This window comes from Falco punctatus (assembly GCF_963210335.1).
Source record: "Falco punctatus genome assembly, chromosome: 1".
Taxonomy (NCBI): Eukaryota; Metazoa; Chordata; class Aves; order Falconiformes; family Falconidae; genus Falco; species Falco punctatus.
The window spans coordinates 51050796-51072832 of NC_137580.1; the positions used below are offsets into that span (position 1 = coordinate 51050796).

At 37.1% G+C, this 22037-nt stretch overlaps 1 protein-coding gene across 17 annotated transcripts in view; it reads left to right on the plus strand.

The window, feature by feature from the left end:
- Positions 1-22037, plus strand: part of JAKMIP1 (janus kinase and microtubule interacting protein 1) — a 180396-nt gene that overhangs the window by 63654 nt on the left and 94705 nt on the right. For 15 of the 17 annotated variants that reach the window (XM_080373440.1, XM_080373438.1, XM_080373442.1 and 12 more), the window contains exon 2: positions 10216-10410. The gene's annotated coding sequence lies outside the window, so the exon portion shown is untranslated. The other 2 variants (XM_080373437.1, XM_080373436.1) reach the window with 2 other exon arrangements.

The following is a 22037-nucleotide window of genomic DNA, read 5'->3' on the forward strand; positions in this document are numbered from 1 at the left end:
GTATCCTGCTTTGGTGTATAGTGTATGTGTTGCTGCGTGTATGTAAATTTATATATACATATACATATATATATATGTCTGTGAGGAGAGAAAAGAAAAAGGATTTCAGATGCTAGGCTTTGGGAGGTGTGTTTCTACTTTTATTTACTTAGTAGAGCAAGATTAGTTTCTCTAATGTATCCTGAGAAGGTTGCAGCAGCCATATTTCTAGGATACTCAGGTTTCCACAGCTGGTATTTCCAGGTCCTGCTAGGGAGGCTAGAACCAAACTTCATGATATAAAAGTGAAAGCAAAGCTCTGTTAAAATAGAACTCAGTGGATTTGTATCTTTCTGTTCCTTAATGACCAAAATTGCTCCAACATACTTTCCTCAATCCTTGTTTGTAAATGTTCACTTCTCAAGAAAGGCCAGTGACTCTTTATACTGGCCAAGGTAGTATTTGGAGGCAAGGGCACACACCTAGCTTTTGTTAAATCCAGTTGATGTCAGTGGAAGAGTTAGTCGAGGTCTTGGCGTGCAGTCTTTTAATCAGGTCTGAAACACGACAAGCAATCTTCAAAGCCAGCTTATGCTGAACTAAGAAGACTTGTTCTGACTTTATTTAGATATATATCAGCCAGATCATCTCTGGAAGGAAAGGTCTTTAGTATTCATGGCATACAAAGGGTATTAGTGTGATGAGGTTGGAAAGAAGTGATGAGGTATTTGTTTCCAGTGGGAAAGAGAGAGTCAGGATGGGAGAGGAGATGGGGCAGAGGGAGAATATAATCCAGTATATATATATATATATATACATAAAAAAAAACAACCACCACACTGTATTGAGTTGTAGTTTTAGCATCCAGTAATCTTAAACTTTCTTTTCTATGTGTGATGTGTGGCTTTGGTGCTGCTATTGAATTAAGAACCAAAAAGGTCAAAGCCTTTGCTCTTTCTGTGCCTAGTAGTAACTGAAACAGGGCTTGTAGTGTTCAGTCTTAGGGACTGAAAAATCTAAGGTAGATAAGTTGCACTTATCAACATATATTGATTACCTATTTTAAGAAATATCACTAGCTCTTTACATCTCTGGATACCTAAATACCTTCTGACTGGTAGATGCATTTTCAGTAATAGTTGTAAAATTCTATATGATCTGTTGTGAAGCATGCCACTGTCAGGCATGAAATCCTCATGGTAGAAACATCTGAAGAATTCAGTTTGGTACATAACTGAACTGGAATTAACAGAGAGCTAGAGTGTAACAGCCAGTACGCTTACATGTTACTGCATCTCTACAGCACTCCCTTATGGTGCGCTTGGTGAAATGGCTGGGGAGGGATGTCACTCCATCACTGGGTAATTGTTCTGTAAAGGCAAGTACCTGAAGAGCATTTGAATTGATTTTTTTTTTTTCCTCCCATCCCCCATTACTATGATTTTAATTGGAAGCAGCTCTTTGTTCATGTAAAACTAGCGTGAAGTCCTTCACTGAAAGATAGTGATGTCTTTGTATCAAACAGTGCCTGTTCCAAACTGTTATGCTTGTCTTTGTTTAATTGGACTTGCTGAGGTTTCTGGGAGAATGAAACTTTTATCATCTCCTCCTGTGAATCACTTTAACATGCTGTCTCTGAGCAGAAAAATATCCCTTTTGTGAGTAGGTGGAATAATATGCTGGCTGGGTGCTGATATTTATTAAATTTTAAGTCTTTGTCAAAATGTGGAAGAGAGCATTGAGAAGCACAGAATTTGCAGATGTATCTACGTGTGTCATTTTTATGATCATTATGAAGTCTTTATTAAGCACCCAGGATCTGCGCACTTTGTAGCTGCTATGCACGTCTGAGAAATGTAGATATTGGTAACTGCTGTTAGAACTGAAGCATTTACTAATAATAGACTACAAACCTAACATCAATGAGATTGCCCAATTTGTGTCTTAATAGAGCAAATTGATGCTGTTGGGTATAAAAGTGCAGGTTTCATTCCAAGGCAGGGTTAACTTTTGAGCTGCAGTCCAAGCACATAGGACTCAGCTGTACCGAGTTCTTTTCACAATTTGTTGCTGACTCACTGGGTGACCTTGGGTAAACCTCTTCCCTTGGCATACGCGGTCTGCAAGGGAGAAGTACTAGCAATGACCTGTGTAGTTATTCTTGGATGATGAGTTCTGTGAAACTGTGGATTTGATGTAAAATATTTGTTTAGTTTCTTGTTTTATTTAGCCTTACAATAGACACTGTGTGTCAGTAGTAAAAAGGAAGATAGGGGTGTATATGTCAAGGGACAGAGGAGGGAACTGGGATGGGGGGTTGGTAACTAGTTTGTAAATGGGTTGTCAAACTATCTTTGGCCTCCTTAATTTTGGAGTATATGCTAGCTGATCCTGCAGCACTATTAAGAGGGCTGCGTTTTGAAAAGCAAAAATAATAAGAAAAGCTAGTGCTGAAATGTAAAAACCAAATTTATCCCAACTTAATGTTACTTCTAATTTGACTAGGTATGGTTTTCTTTGTATGCATACATGTCTGTGCCTAGGAATATGTATTTTACAGAGTTAGAAAGAGATAGCAACATTATGGTGGACTGTGTCATGGATCTCTGATGTCTTATCTACCCCTTCTTGATGGATAATTCTATCCTGTTCAGACAGAATATATTCTAGCTTTCCAAATCCTTTGACCTGTTTCAGATAGCTACTGTTCTTCCTTTTTTTAAACAAACTGTCCAAAAAATTAGTTACAAGGTTTTGTAAAAAGAGCAGCCTCTAAAGACAAAATTTATCTCATTAGTGGAAAAGATTAAGGGAAATACTATGTGATCCTACAAGATCTTTGTAACATTGTAAAGCAGAAGCTTATACTTTTCCAGTTGTTCATGTGATACCAGCTTCCAGCTGGCAAAGATCCTTGGCATAGCACTTGGCTCTCTTTTTGGGTTTGTTTTTTTTTTTTTGTTGTTGTTGTTTGGTTTTTTGTTGGGTTTTGTTTGATTGTTTGTTTTTTTACTTTTACATGTATTCATTTAAAATTTTATCTTATAGAACAACGTATTTTAAGAATTCTGGTACCTGTAAGGATCTGGCTAAGGATCCTGCTAAAGGAAGGACTGCCACAGGGCTCCAAGAAGAGTTTTGTCAATAGTTTGTCAAAATCTCTGAAAAATAAAATGCATACAATGAAATATCACTGTTGTGACACAGTAAAGGTTTCTTATAAGTACACAAGGGAATTTAAAGTGGATGCTATTATTTGTAGCAGTAGTCACATGGCAGTTTCTAAACTCATGCTATATGCTGATGTGAAAATGTATTACTTTTTAATTAATCATATAAAAGTCAATTAAGCTAAATGAATAAAGTCTAGCCTTTGCATGAGGGCTTTTGTGGTTAAGATATAAGAAGCAGGCTTCTGATTGTTCATACTCTAGGAATCCAGCTGTTTCTGTACAGGGCCACCCATCTATATATTTGCTCATACCCATATAAATGCTAAATGAATGTCATACATATTTATATACTGCATGAACTGCTGAGGCAAAATAGCAAATAAGCCATATGTGAGAGAAGCTAAAAGGCCTGAGTAGCCTAATAAATCTTGCATTAGGCTTAAGTTTAATAATAAATACTAGGTCCTGGGAAGCACTAGTGGAAAAGTAAGTTCTTTTTGGAAGCTGAAACCTTTGCTTTTCTGTTGTGTGAAGGACTTCGGACATACAAGTACGTGTAATTGCCTTATTGGTGAGAGATGTATGAAGAATTTTTGTTCAGGCTTTAAAACTCAAAAATCTTGAATATCCAAAACAGTGAGGAAGACAATTATTCCATGAGTAAGCTTATATTCCCTTCAAGGGCCAGTCTAAGTGGTGATCTTACATCAGCAATCTTGGTCACTCTGGTAATGCAGCACTGAACGCTGTGTGTGGAAGTAGGGAGGAAAAATAGTTCCCAATTTTATCCTTTGCTATAGGTGATGCAGTATGGATGGCTGTATAATGCTTTGACATTACTGTCTCTCTTGAATTTGTATGAATCCTATGGTAACGTAAACATTAATGTTGTACTTATACAAGGATAGTCTGATTTTGTAAGACCCGTTAGCTGTATGGAAGCTATTCTAAAAGCTAATTTGGTGTGAGAGAAGGTGTCTCGGAGGGGTGAGCCTTCAGGAAGCAGGCTGGCTCCTTTGACAGACTTGGGAACAAGAAGAGCTCACAAACTCATGTAAACAGGCTGAGGTGTCACCAGCCTCAGCCTTCAGCAAGGAGATCTGAGTCGGGGAAACATTTTATGTTGAGTGTTTTTTGGTTTGTGGTTTGTTTTTTTTTTTTAATGTATAAAAAGATTGGTTCTTAGTGTAAAGAGGCTCTGTAGTCTCTGGCCACACTCACTAAAAGCTCATTGAATCTGTTTTTTAACAGCATTAATGCACTTGATATTTAATGAACACAGAATGTCATTCATAACTTTATTAGTTAATTATTGGTAGTCTTTAAGGATGTAATTTCACATGGATAACTCTCCCCATATGATTGCTACTTCATCCCAATCATCTTAATTACCGAGAAAGTTTTTGTATATCTTTATTATAAATAAGCACCATGTAGGATAGAAAACATAATTTGCCCACTTTTGAACACACAAGCAACTGTGCCCTGCAGTTGGCACACTGTATTTGTCACCTAAATCTAGTAAATGCTGTAACTATTTTCCAAGTGTGTTTTGTGGTGTTAAATCAACTGTACAAACAAGCCACATTCATGTTCTTCCGAAACATCCATTCAAGAATTAGTACGCTTCCTACTTCAGAAAAAAAAGACAATGATTAGGAAGATTTTTCTTTGCATAGACAATCCAATTAAAACAACAAGGTGGCACGAATGATATCAATTCCTATGAAAGCACTGTTGTATGATGTGCTGCCTACCAGCCATTTGTAGGCCCTCCTGGGAGTTGTGGCTTAGTAGTCTACAGTAAGGCAATAGAGAACAACTCAGAAACAAACTTCAATTCTTGACCTGTTTTTGGTAGCCCACTACTGCTGACAGAAGTTTAAATGAACCCCAAGGAGTGACTTGTTATGGAGATGCCAAACCAGAAAGCTATAATATGGAGGAGGTAGGGAAGTAAGCGACTACTTTTATGTCTGTCATTGTTTCTAGTACCCAGATAAAAATTCTGTGTTTTGACTGTCAAAGACATATTTTATAATAAAAATGAGATTAAAACAGATCAAGAAAATTCCCATCGGTATTCCTGGTAGTGACTGAAGAAGTATTTGTGGGCAAGAACTTGCTGCTTATTATGATTTGATTTCTGCTATGTCAACCTAAAAGTTGATACTAAAAAAAAAAGTAGGGAAAAGCTCCTGAAGTAATTCTGTCCTCTTTGTTTGTTCACTATATAAAGAATGGAGATGGTGTTTGCACATTTTGCTAAGTGTACATTGCTGAGGATATGTAGAATGGCTTGAAAATGCCACGTCATAGTATTGTAAGTCTTTGTGTTCAAAGGGTATGCCTCTGTGGTGTGATCTGTGCTTTTTGTACCTCAGCCCATGATGCATTCACAATGTTTTACATTGAAGCTTCCATCTAGATTCTTTTTTTTTTTCCTCCTTCTCCCATTCTCCTTTAGTGCAGCCACAGAGAAGGCATCACATTTTCTGGTTGTAATATGGTGTAGTAGGTGAAGACTGAATGGGTAAAGTAGAGAGCAAGTGATGTATATTGGGTACCAATGTTTGTTGCTGATGTGACATGTCGACAGCCAGAACAAATCCTGTTCTTGAAGGGCTTTGTCTATGCAGCTTTTATTTCTGTGTAAATAAATTCTTTGCTCTGCTGGAAATCCCAGGGGATCTGGTACCAAAGCAAATATCACATCCTAAGAAATCAAAGACTGGAGGCAAGAATGGGAAGATGCCGTCTTCTTGTGTGTAATTTATATGCCTGACAAATAGATGTCTTACTGACAAATTACACCTCAAATTAATATTATGGATATAAAGCTTTAGAGTAGAAAACAAGGTAGTGTAGTAAAATGTGATGGGTTTTTTTGAAAGTATGTTTTTTTAAATACTTGAATATTTGGTGGTAAGAAGGAACCCTTCCCTCCCTCCTCTAACCTGTCGATTAGAATAGCTTCTGAAAAAAAGCCAGTGGTAATGTACATTCCCGTTACAAAGCATTTGCCAAGCAAAATTTCTAGCAACTGCTGGAGAGGACTCACAGATATGCTCGGCACTGTATTCCCAAAGGAGTTGTCATTTATTTGGGTCGTTCTTGTCACTGGCTACCATGTTTTCTGTTTAGTCATTTTAAAACCAAAAAGCCTTGTTTCCATAATGTCTTCAAAATTTAGATCAGCTGTACAATGATCTAGGGAGGGCTTCTGAAACATTCGGGGAAACTGCTTTGTTGTTAGCACATGCTAAGGATGTGAGTGTTGTTTATCTTATTTTTTTTTCTCTGAAGATTATAGTTGGACCCTACTTGTTACTGTTTGAGTTGTGAAGGACAGGAGGAAGGGTTTGGAAAAAGGAATTCTTTTGAGATCCATCCTGTGGTGACACAAGTCGAGGCGTACTGAAAAAAACACTATGTCTGCATGGCTGGGTTCGGACAAAATGGCCTTTATTGTTTATACAAACTATTTATATATCTTAGACAGTACAGGTGTTAGACCCTGATAGGTTTTTGTGTCCTTCTTGCTTGCTATTTGCTGTTGCTATAGGTGCTGTGGTTCTAAGTTCCGTTTCTTCACATCCTGTTTACATACCTGACAATTTGTGGCTGTCTTAAAGGTACATGGCTAAGTCTTTGAAGTCAACTAACTTGTCTGCAGACCAGCTGCAGACCCCAAGACCACCCCCACCACACACACATTCACCACCACCACCCCCCCTTGCAGTCCACAGGACATGTGTTTATGGACTGCACGTGACATTACCCCAGTTGTCAGTGGAATTGTCCTCAACTGTTCTACTTTCCAAGAAGAATTACAAAATATCTTTCCACCTTAATAATTATTTTTTTTAAAACCTTCTGCAAGCAATGCACTGTGTTTAAGAGTTAAAATGGACTAAGGTTCCCCATACGAACAGATCTCACTGAAATCTCTGAGAATCTGAATGCTTTCTCATTCTGGGAATCTAAAGGAAAAGAGTAGGTTGGCGTCAGTGTTTACTCTCTTACCTTTAAATTTATATTGCTCTCAAGATATGAAACTACCTCATACTATGGAATGATGTGTAGGAAACAGAAATTTCACCAAAGATTCTATGTTTGTAATTAAAAGTCCAAATGAACAAACTTGGATAATTTCTAACCTTTCCTAACTGGGAAGTGTTTACAAGTGTTGCAAGTCATTTCCATGTAAACAGAAATAAAAACCTTCATTTTTATAACACTGAACTTTTGTCTAGAGAGCCATTATATATTAAAGAACACAACTGAGTTGACTTTCTCTATTTAGCATGTACTGCCATAACTACAGGATATGCATATGTTGGTGACTTTATTACCTTGAGTGAAATTAGCAATTTATCACAGCTCATCTGTCAAATGATTTCTGTTTGGCTCCTGGAGTTTATGGTGTGCATGATATATTTTGAGTTGAATGAATTTGAACAGGTGTGGTTTATGCTCTGTTTGTAGGTTAACAGATACATTTCCACAGCAACAGCTTCCCCTCTTTATCCTTCCCCCACTGCCATTCAAAGTAGATTTAGTTTAGCAGTTACTGGAAATGAGAAATTAAGTATCCAATTATTTTAAGTTATTTTTGTATTACTGTATCTTTTAAGAAGCTATAGGAAGATTACTGAAGGATTATTGGGTTGTAGGTTTCCAGTGGTTGCTGGTTATTCTTTGTGAATAGCACTCTAACAATTTCTAGTAGCTGGCATAATTGAATGTTCTAACTTTGCCGTAGTTTTTTGCAAGACAATTGCCAAAGAAGGGGGTCATCTTTCTTAATCTCACTTGTATGCTATGCCACTGAAACATCCACTTTAAAAAGTGGATATTGTCACTTCACTGTACTATTTTTATTATATATGCTATTATTAATGCAACTTGAAATTGCAGGTTCTAGATCTATGTTTCATCCTTCTCTCAAAACATTCATAAACACTGTTCTCTTTCTATGGGGAGGCCAAAATATGTATCTTATTAACGTACTTTTTATTTCAAAATTTACTAGGGAATTTAAATACAACTTTTAATGACGAGTTTTCTAAAATCTAAGAACTTCTCCTTTAGAAGAATTGGTATCATGCCATAAATAGATCTGCTAAAACAAGTACATTTTTAAATGTAGACAACTTACCTGGATAACTTGTGACTTTGAAGTCATGGGGGGTTTTGTCTTTTTTTTTTTTTTCTTTGGAGTTATGTGGGTGTTTTCTGTTTTGTTGTCATCTTACCAGCCTGATTGCTGTCTTTACTTGCTTTTTACAAGTCAGTTCTTGTTTCTCTTAGATTTTTCTAGATTTACATGTTAACGTGGGAAACCTTCTCTTTCCCTTTTATTCAAATGTATTCAGATTGCTTCCTGAAGGCCAGAAGAAAGCAACAAAATGTTTCATTATGTGAAATAACACTATCGGGATATTTACGAACAGGGCAACTCAAAAAGGATGGTGAAGATAAGGTGAAATCAGAGGTATCTGACATAAAAAATAGAGGCTCTTGGTCTCCCTCTTCCCCTGAGGAGGTTTGTTACTATATAAATAGTTCCTCTTTTCCAACTTTCTGTGCTACTTAAAGATGCTGACTAAGCTGTTTCAGCACTTTGATCTCCTGCCATGATCAGGCCCTAGCTGTACTTTCATCCTCTTCAAAAGTATTCTCTCACAGCAGTGAACCTGGCCCTAAGGAAATGAGTATGCAGATTATTTTTTTTTCTTACTTCATTAAATACTGCCTTGATGGCTGTCTTTATTGAACAAGTAAGTTCATAACCTTAAACAAACCACTGGAAATGAGTACAATGCTTCCCAGCAAAGGGAATAGTTTGGGAGTTACATTTTTGGGACTGGTACTGTTGGATACAAGCCTGATGCATTTTATGTGAAGTACAGGTTTTTGTGAAGGCTTGAACCATGTACATGGTAATAGAGATATGCCTCATGTTTCAGTGCTCTCCTGGCTCCCAGCTCTCCTGCCCAAAAGACAGGGAGTTTGGTTCTGTGCCATGTGCCAGCCCTCTGCTTTGGAGATCCCAGTATGGCCGTGTCTGCACTAGACATTGCTGAAATTTGTTTGTCTTGTCCGGATCACTTTTACTCAATCACTGGCTTACACTTTAACACAAAGGGTGTACTATGAGAAGTTTTATCATTGAGGAGACTTTACTCTCTTTGCGTACCCCACACCATAAATAAAGGTGCTGTCACAAGTAGAGACTCCAGGAAATAGATGATACTCATTAAAGAACTTGAGTTTCTTCTAGTCATTAAGCTTTCAGAGTGCTGTTTTCCATAAGGATATCTCCATAAACATAATTTTCTTTTTGTAAATAGGTTTTTCTGTGCATGGGAAATATCAATCCAAAATAACAATTAGTATATATATCAATAAGATTTGAGTGTTTCCCCTTGTGATCAGAACATGTTGAAATAGCATCAAGAAATGTGAAATGAAGCAATATGAAGGCTTTGTGCATCTCTTCTTAATGTTTTTTTTTTCAGAGAGGAAATTGTCATCGTTACCTTTGCTGTACAAGAGAGTTATACACAGAAGAATAGAATTCAGGTTTTCTGAAATTCAGTCTTGTCCTCTTTTCAACAGAACACATGATAACTTCCTTATGTTGGTATATTTTGAGGTTTTATAAAGATCCATGACAGTGGCCAGTCTGTATGGGACAATTTATGAGCAGCCACTGTGACAATTTAAGCCTGTAGGCCAAAACCAAGTAACTTGTGTTGGAATGGAATACGAATTTAGTGTTAGCTATGCTGCGTTAACAGTCTGGATTGATGTGGTCTAATTGGCAAGTAGCTTCACAGTTTTTGTCTTGCTTTCATTGAGGGCCATCTAGTAAAAAAAGTGAAGTAAACTCTGCATATGTGTTCTTAATATAAAGAAGAGGCCATGCTTATAATTCTGCATGATAGATTATTCTGCTGCATTGTTACCCTGTGTATATTTTTTTTATTACATTGCTACCATCAAAGCTGTTAATCAAATTTGATTTGTATTAAATCTCTTTTCTTTTGTCTAACAGATGATGTCACTAATATTGCTCAGAAATCCCTCCTTGCTGATGAAAAAGAGAACGTGCTAACAGGACTGGGCATTGTGGTGTGGAAAGTCCCAGTACAAACATACCTAGTGACTTAGCTACTGGCGCTGCTCAGTCTTCACCTCTTTAAGCTAAAGTCAAACACCGCTGCCTCAGCAACCTGTGGACAAAAGAAAGGTACTGTGCATTGCAAGCATGTTTGTTGGGTAGAATGAGAATAAATCTACAGTACAGATATGATGTTATCAATTTATTGGAGACAATATGATTTGAAACTTCAAGTTTGAATTTTTTTTTAAACTGAGCTAGACTTTAAACCCAACTAGATTTTGCAGGCAGTAAAATAAACCAAATCTCTACAAAGTTTTTGTCTTTGCTTGAATATGATTTACATAGAGACTTTCTATATTCAGTGAATAAATTTATTGATGATACGAATATTTTCCTACTGAGATTTTTCTTTATTTACTTTGTAAGGCATTCCCCTGCCCATGGCATCTAAAATGTGCAGTACAGAATGTTGTTCAGTGTCCTAAGCTTATCATTTGCTTGCTAACTTGACTGCTGTCTTGCTTCATCTATACCTGTCACCATTAATAAGAAAGACTTTAGTTACTTTTGTCTCAGTTGGATGCTAAGCTTCTTTGATAGACTTTTCCAACCTTCTGTTGACTTTTGTGTTTATAGTATACACGTGTCTGGGTATTCAGAAGGCAGCTATATATCCTATGCATAAAACCCCACCACAATATTTTGTTTGCTTCAAGGATCATCTACTATATGGGGAAAATTGTCAGTTTCCTCCTACTGGGAGGCGTTTAGTAAGGATGACAGTTTAACACAGTGCCTAATTCCTGGCTTTTTCATCTTGTGGTAGTCCTGTAGTGGAACTGCAGTGATGATACAGCTACTAGGATTAGAAATGTTAGGAGAACTGGGCAACCATCACTCTGTGTAACTGTCCTTACTGTGGCAAAATGCCACTGGCCCCTGGAAATGATATTTTAATCAAGATTAATTTTGCAAATATAGTTGAAGTTTGTCAATAAACTGTAATGCAGAAAGAAAAGGAAAGCAACAGTAACCCAGGAAATATCGTTTCCTAGTAGATGCTTTGCAGTTTGTGTGTTCAAATTGTTGTGCCTCTGCTGCTCACCAATCTTGCCATTATATTGATATAGTGCATAATGAAAACTTACTTTTCATTTCTGAATGGAAGGGTAAAGTATGACCTTAAGTAAGGCAAGTGTTATGGCTAATGACATCTGTAGAGTGCATGATCATTACTGAAAAATTAATGAAGAAGGAAAGAGTAAAGTGAACAATACAGGGTATAAAACATGCCTTAGGGTCTGTCTGGGTAGTATTTGCTTGTCATCTTTGACACTCAAATACAGCTAATAGTTGATTAGTATCTTTGATTTTAATGCTTCAGACAATTTCTTTGCAGTATAGTCATTATAAAGTAACATTCAGAGTGGAAAAAATATGTCTTAAGTAGTTTGGTGTTCATTAACTAACTTTTACTATAGAGAATAATTATAGTAACTAAGTTTGTTTTGGGGGCAACAGATAAACTAATGTGACCCTAAATTTTCTCCTCTGTAATTGGGAGGGCAGTGCAACATTTACTTCTGATTGGGTTTAACTCTTTAGGGAAAATGCATGAGAAGCTTCAGTCATAGATGTATATAGAAAAAATAATCTTTGTGTCTACTTAAAAATAACAGAAAGTAGATGATGCTGATTTTGAGAAGAATTAAAATGCTGAACTCTAAAACTAGCTGTTGAATATTATAATTTGGCTCTCTGCTAAGGTGAATGTGTTTTGATTTTTAAATTTCAAAGGAATGCTATTTAAAGTTATGCTTTTCCCCCTCTGTTGTCCTTCAGTCTGTCCTGTTCCTGTACATCCAAACAGTTGAACATAGATTAGCAGATTGATTTAGACTTAATATTTTATTTAGGTGACTCTGCATAATGAAAATGAAATGCTTAAAACATGAGTCTTAAACAACTAATGTATTTTGGAAAGTGATTTTTGTCACATGCAAATTGTCTATAAGGATAATTCCTATTGGAACTAGCTTATGAAAATTTGAGCAGAGGGATTTCATCCTCTGGATTGCTTATGCACATTTGCCGAATGCTACAGGGAAAAAAACCTCCCTATCTGGTCCCTAGCTTGTCTTACGCGATTAGTCATATTTCTTGAATATCAATTTATTTGGCTAGACTGTTTCTGATATCTCCAAACTATCTCTTTGGAACAGTTCTGTAAACACAAACGTTCTTGCAGGTATGGGTGGACACTTTGCTTTAGTGGAAGACTGGCTACTTCTGTGAAAAATCAAGATTACTTCAGTGTGTTGGGTATAGAGCCAGGCACATTTTTAAAATGGCTCTTTGTTTGTTTTGCTGACTGATCATGAAATCTACCAAAATTGATCTTTTCCCCCTCTCTTTAAATTTACATAAATTAAATAACAGAAATTAAGATAAACTTTGGTATTACTGTCATATTTGCAATTTTTTTCTTAACATCCTTTGAACAATCTGTATTCAGTGATCCTCTATATAAACATTACTTCTGTTCCCTGCCATGTAACTACAGATCTATTACTCTTCAAACAGAGAAAACAAGTACTATGACATGCTTGCATAGAATAGTTTCTCGTACTTAGAAATATAAGAAGGTAGTACATTTGAGTAGCTGGTAGCTGTACAGCTGCTGGCAGAATTCCCACACGTCTTTTACCGTTAGATAAGTCTGTGGCTGGTAATGGTTGTGTTGAGATAAGATAGGTAATGTTTCTAAGCAAGTTTTTCTGCTATCTTGGAAAGGTCTTTCATATATGTGAGACTCACTGCCTGACACTGAGCAGAACAGATCTTCAGTCTGTTATGAAGATCCTTGTATATTCATAAATGAGTATGAATTAAAAAGAAGGTATGAACCTATAGCCTACATGATATGCATTCAATAAGTAATAGTGAGAGACCATGAAGCTGGCAGTTTTGATAATCCTTTAGGATATACTGTCCTTGTGCTTTTTTTTTTTTAATAAATAGGCTTTCTCACGGTTATGGTCATCTCTAGCTTTTTGTAAGTTTTTCACAGCTTTTACATTAATTTATAACTTCAATAGCTCTGAATGATGTGTTGTGAATATTAAATAGCGTTGATAATGTGCTTTGATTATGGCAATATAGGGGGGGTGGGGGAGACGTTTTTTATGCATAGCATTGTATAAATGTTGATTTCCAGGAGAATTGTCTTCAAGAACACTACCTCAACACCTGAAACTTATCCTTTCTGAAGGAAGCCCATCCTATGCACATATACACAGATTATACATATTTATGTTAACTATATTATGGGGTTCTTTGTATTACAAGTAGTCTTAAGCAAAAAAAAATATTTTAAAATGTGCCTTTATCCGTTTCTGTGTTATAATTAACTTGGACAATAACAATCGATTTCAAGTGGTTGCTCAGTGCTGCACTTTTATAATAAAGTACTCTAGGGTAGCATAATGTGTTATTTTGAGGAAACCTTTTTATCATACTTTTTTTTTTCTTTTTTTTTTAATCCATGGAGACCTTTCTGCTCCTGTTCTGTCTTGTGTGATCTTTTTGCACATGCTATATTTTACATAAGATTTGGAGTCAGTGTGCCTGAGAAATGCTACATACTGGAACACTTCCATCTCCCAGCTGAGTTCACTTTTTATTTAGTGTGGACTGTGTTCTGTGTTTGTGTCAAAACCTAAACTTTAACAGAAGTAGAAAGTATACCTCAAGTTTGCTTGAAAAGTTACTTCAGATGTGAACATATTTACTTGAATCATATTAATTAACATTTCCTATTCAAAAATGAATTAGTAGCTCTTGTGTGTGTTGGTTATAGCAGGAAACAGAAATGAGGAAAGCAAAATACGAGGAAGAATGAATGTCTCGTAGGACCGTACATGTGAGTATAGAAACTGAATTGACTAAAACAGACCGTCAGCCCAGCAATGCTAGTTAGCAAATACAATCCACAACGATGAAGAAAGAAACCTTTTCCTTGGGTCTGGATGGAGCAGAGTAGCATAAATATACTTTGGAACTGCAGGATTGACCAACAACAATCTAATTTGTGTTGAAAAATTGCTTGCTCATCAGAGATTTTAATTTGAAGATACAGGATTAGCATAGGGTACTAGATGGTGTCATTTTCAGGTGTTCTTCTAAGTTCCGTTTTATTCACTTTTAATCTTGAAGAAACACATTTTGTCAGTTGTGAAGTCTGAAACTTACTTCAGTGATTGAATCTCTGTCATGCTCTTTACCTGAATTATTTTTAGATATTTAGAGATTGTAGCCAAACTAACAAACAGATGTATTAAGCATTTCATGTCTGGAAAAAACCCACCATATTATCAAAACCAGAAGTCTTACTGGCTATTGAAATTTCATCACGTTCATCATTACAGCGCCCTGCCCTGAGGACAGTACTGGTTCATGGTCCAGGAAGAATTCTCTCTAGTTAAACTTTAGGAAAGGGGCATAAGAGAAGCTGACAAGTCAAGTTTAAGAGTGTGACAGACTAGTGTATGTCTGAGGGGGATTCCGATGTAGAGAGAATGATGGTGTTTTCAGGTGTGCTCTGAAGTCAGGACCATCAGGGATGCAAATCTGTGTTTAGTCCTGAAGGTGACCAAGATGGAAAATGTTGACGAGTGGAGAGGATCAGAATTAATTAAATCGTTTGAGTAAGAGAAAAGTTTAAATTTGATTAATTGGCAGCTTCTGAACATGGTGCTGTGCAAGCTTGATAAGCCTCTTAGCCACAACCCTGCTAGCCTGTGCACCACTTCCTGCTATTAAAACCAAAGTAAAAGTCTGGGGGAGGGAAATAAATTCTGGTTAGCTTATGTGAAATCTAGCTTAAAATTAAGAAATGCAAAGGGGAATCAGGTGGAGGAATACACTGAGATGTAAATGACCAGTGTCCAATCTGTAGCAGAGACATTTCTATTGCCTCATTGAGGAGCTTGCCTTTCTGTATTGAGGAAGTACTTTATTGCCTTCTGGTTGTTTCAAACAAGAGGTGGAACAGAATACAAAAGATTTGCAGAACGTTGCTATGCTTCTGAGACTTAACCTGGTATTATTTGCCTTTGGGATCAGTTGCACTTTATTCTGTGTGTTCAACAGTGGCTGTTTAATATTTCTGTTCTTTTCAGAAAACTGTGGAAAGCTGACTTCCCATCGTTCTCAAGTAAACTTGCATTAAACTGCTTGCAAGAGCACTCTTGGGTTGTAACAAGTCGTAACAATTTCCTGCACAAGCATAATTTTATATTTCCCCAACCTTACATTTAGTGATCTATGTGTGAATAAGTTTTTTTGAAGTTAATAAAAGTCAATGAAAGAAGAGGTGGAGAACAGTTTCCAGGTGTGCTGGCTGTTATTACAACCCAAGAAAAAAAAGAGAAATTTGGTAGTAGAAGGGAAGTGGAGAGTATTTGGGCATTTCAATTACCTTCCAGTGATCAATCTAAGATTTAAAAGCAGACCCTCTAGTCAGGGCAGTGAAAGGAAGCCCATTCCCTAGCTATTTGCTGGTGAAGACCTGCATATCTCAAAGGAAAGATCTAGTAATTTCTCATCCTTAATCCCCTACATTTGGGAAGTGTTAGTGAAAATCTTTATGATTTGATGTTTCCAGATTTTTACTGCTACAAAAGTAATAAAGAGTAGCTTAGCCATTTGAATTGAATTGATATTCCCTGGGAGGGGAAAGAACATGGTCACACTTGAGGGCTCCCAGTTTTCATGTTTTTCAATGAAACAGGTAGTGCTTCAGCATTTTCCCTTTCCTGTACAAGGGCTGTGTATCCAGGTAACAACTAAATCTTAATTTGTGTCTAACTTTCAGCTCTCATTTTATCATTTTTTCTTCTTCCTTTTCTGATATGCACTTGTCTTCCTTTACTTTCTTCTGTCTTTGAGAACTGGTGGTTGTGAGGAAAGGATTCTGCAGATAGGAGTATTATTTGACAGCAGATAGGACTGTTATTTAGACTAGTTGTAAGTGGCCTACATCACTGAGAAGATTAGCTCTCTCTCTTCCTTTATTAGAGCCTTCTTAAGCAGGCTCCATTCTGGTAGTCTGTTCCCCAGGGTATATGCCTTCCACCCCCACCCATCCACACCTTTCTGTTTTGGAAACAGCTAGTCAAAGTTTTGCTAGTATAGCTTTGCTATTTAAGCAGTGGAAAACTGCACTGTTACTGCCATAGCTGTGCTAAGTTCAACCTTAAAGCAAAATCTTGCTCAGAGATTCACCTCGAGTTTAGGGAGATGATGGGTGATGTGCAAAGTATATTTCTTCTGGCAATACCTATTTCCATGTTTTTCCAATGAGTCTTCATTAAGGCTAAGTGTACCTCTAAAGTCACTGCCAGGACCCTAACTTTTGAGGTTTCCCTCTGCCACCTCTTTTTAGGGTATGAGGTAGGGAGGGGTACAGAACTGAATACTAAGATCGATTCATAGCAGAAATTTTATGGGTGTTAATGTATTTTTACACAACTGGACACAAAGTTAGGATTTCTACCTGTGTCCTATTTACATGATAATGCAACCTCAATAAAGATTTTTGTCCATGGTCAAAGATGATTTACAGAACCATTTAGACCTCACAGAGAATGGCCTGCTTTGCGAGCACCATAGGAAGGAGGTGTGTTCTAAGGAATGAAGCGTAAGAGTCTTTAATTCAACTGCAGGGACTCCTGGAAGCTTTAGGTGACATGTGACACATCTTGGCCTGAACTTTACATAAAATGCTGTACCATCTTAATGCTTTACTCACTGAAACAGTATACTGAAATGAAAACAATTTTTTCCAGTGAAGGAAAAATGTTATATAGGTAAAAGGGATAAGGATGTTTTCCTCAGAGTGAACAATGAATCACTTTTTAATTCCCCTAAATGACCAAAACAGCCTGACTATGACAGCATTCAGCAATTTGAGATACACTGCCGACTGTATCAACCCCCATAAGATGGACGCGCAGCTTGCTTACTAGAAAGCTCAAAATTGCATGTACAAGTAATGTCTGTTCTGTGTCTAACCATTTTTTTCAAATTTAGGAAGCTTTATTTCCATATACATATATATATATATATGTTTGTGTGCGTAGAAATTAATCAAAGCTTCAAAATACTTTGCGATGGTGTAATCTGGGCAGCAGTCAGGCTTGTAGTCTATAGTGGCTTGTCACATAATTCTGGAGATTTGTATTTATATCTAATTGCATGTTTCTCTCTTTCTAAGCTGAATTATGACAGAATGTGTCTTTTTTTAACATTCTGTAGAAGCTATCCTGAAAATCATGATTTTGATACATGTATCTGAATAAAAATATTTTATGCAAGTCTTCATGGCCACCACATTCAACTCTAAGCATCTTCGGAAAGAATATTCATGCTTCTGATGGCCAACTTGCCAAAAACCTTTCCAAAAAGCCTGGCAGAGTTTGAATAAAATTTGCTGACAGTTACCAGAGGGATATTTTATTGGTAGTCTTCTCACGGTGCTGAAGCATTTTCAGTTTGTGAATATTGGAGGATGGTTCAACAAAGAAAGTCTTCAGATCACAAAGTTTCTCCTCTGTGCTTTTCTTGTGCTGCTTTGTGCCTGTCTCCGTTCTGCTTAAGCTCAGAAAGAAATGAAATTTTGCCTCCAGGCTCTTGCTGTATTACTATCTAGCTGTGCTTTTTACTGGCTGCGTTTTTACTGTGCATTTTACTCCCTTTTGGAATTTAGACAGTTGAGAGAGGAAAGAAGCTATTGTCTGGTTGAAATATCCAGTTTAAATGTTTTATCCAAGGCAATTCAGTTGCATCGGCCAGTCACCAGACTGACTTAAACTCAGTTTGCTCTAATGAACATTCACTCAAATATCAATACTTGAAATACCAACATTATCTGGCTGATTATCAGAGCACTGTTATGAGAAAGTTAACAGATCTTGTGAGGGAATTAGTTTTGTGGGTTGCTAAACTGAATGATTCCTGCCAACTAACAATTATGAACTTTTTCTAGGTTCTCATAAGTCTTGTTTTCATAACCCCTGTTCAGTCTCTCATATTTTAGTATTGTCCTCAGGATGTCTTTCTGAGGTAGGCAAGTGTAATACCTCTTTTACTGGAGATTAAGTAATCTGTTCAAGGTTGTACAAGGAGTCTGTGAAAGAATCATAGATCCATCAAGCCTTAGCCCAGTTGTGGCCCATAAAATAATCTTTATTATTATCATTATGCAGTTAGATTTGAAATTAGATTTGTATGTGGGGTGTCTTACTTCAAGAATGTTGAAGTTGAGCAGGAGTCCTTAATAAAGCAATTAAACGTAAGTTTGAGGTCCTAAATCCCAGAGCACAGGGACATGCTCTTGGGGATTCTGTTGACTCTTCAAAATTTAAGCAACAGCACCACCAGCTCTGTACTGTATATATTTATCTTGATCTCAGGAACCAAGGAACTTAACTTTAAGGTGGAGTGTGATGGCACCTTTGGCAAAATGAAGCATGTTTGTTGTGGTTTTTTTTTTAATCAGTCTTCCTGTATTACTGGAATAGGCCAACATCTTCATTTTGACTAAGAGTCCTGATTTTAAGGAGATTTGTTGAAGTTAAGCTGCCCCTTGGTAGGTGAGGAAGTTTTGTCATTAACCTGCTCAGTGTTATAATTTTCTTTATTTTGCTGACCAGTATGCTTATGCTGCTCTGCACATAGCAGTGTATATCTTCTGCAATGGAGTAGTAAGGTGGGAATGTGGGCTGGCTAGCACAATATGAGTTAGCTTGCAGGTTTAGTAAACGTGATTAATTGCACACAGTAATTATTGAGATCAGAGATGGTGGAATCAAATCACACGGTCTCTGTTTGCTTCACTGTTCAGCTGGTAACGAGATCACATCCAGATATGCCTTTTCTCCTCCTTACATATACTTGATCTCTCAAGTCTATGCTATTGATTTACAAAACAATAAAGTAAATATTGAACATTCAGTAAAGTGTTGGACTACCTAGTTTTTATCCCACTGAGGTTCCACCTCTCTCTTGAGTCATGAAACTGGGAATCTGAACCTCTCTCCCTGAGCCTGTCAGTTGTCTTGCACATTTTCTACTCAGCTCTCATCCCTGAATTTTTCATTTTTCCAGTCTCAGGTTTTAAATATTCTAGCTCTTTACAATACAAATAATAATAGTGATGGTTAAAAAAAAAAAATCCAAATGAACTTTCCTTTAAAAATCAGATACATAATTAAACAAAGGTGGACCAATATAATCCAAAAGCCTAAATTTGGCAGGATGATTAATCTGTGGGTTGTCAGTGGCAGTGAGTAGAGACAGGAATCTGTCTCTGTATTTGCCATTTATCTAGCCCAACTGGAAAACACTACAACTTTCCCTTTCTTCTTGTTTCTGTTTTTGCTTTTAAGTACTGTGCATTAAAGGGAGTACTGCTCCTCAGTGGAAGCACAGGGGTCTCCCTGCATCACACCCAGGGTACAAATGGAAGGGTAGGAGGCTGGACATGCATTGCACTACACAGCAGGTGTCTTGTCAGGTCTCCTGTGTATGCTCAAAAGAAAGGAATTGCCACAGAGGTCAGAGGAACGGCTTTGCCTAGAGCTGACTCTCGAGCTACACTTAACCCACCGCCCTAAAGGGCTCCAACTGTGTAACAGAGCTGAGTTTGGAAGGTTGTGGAAGGGAGGGTTTTGTTTTATCATTTTTAGTCGCATTTGAACTTTGTCGTCTTGTGCTACTTTTTTATTATTATTATTTTATGTGTGTCACAGGACTGCTATTTTTAACATTTTGTCTCTTAATATGGCTAGTAAGTTGGTTGTAATGCTTAATGCACAAGATAGTGCTACAATTGAAATTGGGTAAATATTAATGAAGAATGATAATTCATTGAAGCCAGTGAATATATATATATACACAATATTTTTTTTTTACTTTAAAGGCCTGGGATCAAGCTCATAATTTTTTGAAAAAGGATTTGGTTCAAGCGTTTACTAACTTCTAGTACATTAAAGTGTTGTGTAGAGCAGAGGGAGTTGCAGAGTACATCAGTGTAGGGTCTTGAAGGGGTCAGCAGAGCTGGGGGCAGGTATGTTGCAGCAGCGGTTTGAAGGAGATCTGGGTCACTCCCTCTCCTCAGAGGGGCTGTATTCGAGCCGCTTTTCTGCATGAAGACTATGCAATATTGTATAGTGAGACATCTGTACTGCTCACTGGGCTCTGCACAGTTACAAACAAGCTGTGGTGTTGTGCAAACGTATTCGTTATGTATATTTGCTTTTTTTTGCCATCCCATTATGTGAATTTGATATTTTAGATTGTTCTCTACTGTTCCAGTAGATTTGACATGAGCAGCTGTAGTGATTTGAGGAGGTGATAAATTTCAGGCTGTCAGGTGGGAGTCTTATGTCTGAGGTTAGCATTTTTGCACCCAAAGGGTTGCATTACTGTTGCTTGGCAGTGGAAAGGCAGTTGTCTGTAGTCACAGTAAATAGTCCATTCAAAGTTAATGTTTTTGAACTGGTTCTTCAGTTGCCCTCAAAAAGAATCCATAAAATCAGAGACCTGTTGTTCCTTTAAACCCTTTTCCATCATGTGACTGTTCTGTGGTTCCTGTTCTAAATAATTTGCAAGGATTACTGCAGATACTGTCCGTTCTGTAAATAGCTTTAACACAGATTTCAAAACAATTGTGTACCTAATGAGTTCAAATTACTCTTGGTGACTAAACGCATATGTGATTCCTTCCCTTCCCCCTGCCTTGTCCTCTTCAGCTCAAGCATTGCCTTTTACTTGTGACAATCTTTTGTAAATTGAGCTAGGTTGTTTGTTGTTTGGCTTTTTTTGAATGGGCTGCTATGTTCTTTGACTGGAGTGAACCATTCATGTACTGGATTCTATTCAATGGCCTGCAGTATTACCAATTAAAATAATAACTCAGTGTTACATGGTTCTTCGTACTAGGTATACATATATTTGAATGTGTGCATAGAGTTTAAATGAGTTTGATACACTTTTTTTTTTTTTGATGGTAAGAAGTCACTTGGAAATATATTTTATTTGCATGTATTTTAACAGATGTATATATGACACAGGCAACCAATTCATTTAAGAGAAAATGTATACATTGGTGAAATTCACTCTGAAACTTGCCAAACTCTAGTTCTGTCAGCTGCTCTGTACCAGGCTGGAAGGCAGTGATTTGTGAAGGGATGTTAAAGCATGGGTACTGATTCCTGGGGGCAATAAGAATTTTCTGAAAGGCTATGTATGGGGTCACAGAATCTCAGCAGATCACCTTTCCTGAGGTGTCATTGAAAAAAAGTGTAATAACTGCATTCATTATTGACAGAAGAGCTAAGTGCCTTACAAATGCTGTGCTTATCAGCAGGTTATCATCTGCTATGGAAACTTCTGAGTGAGGTGTGATAAAAGCCTAACTTGTACTACACTGGAATCTCTACCAAGCAAAAAGTTACCTTTGTTCAGGGTGGCTCAGTACAATGAGCTCTTTCAGCAATGAAAAATGCTTAGAGTTTCTTGGTGATTGCTTTCCATATAGTTTGGACCTATAGGTGTCTTGTTATGAAAGCAAGAATGCCTCAGGACTGTAGGCTGTGAATCTGCAAAAATGAACATGGAGCTATTAGTTAACAATACAAATGTCTGTCTTTGTATTTCCCCCAAAAAATCACAAGTGGCACTTACAAAAA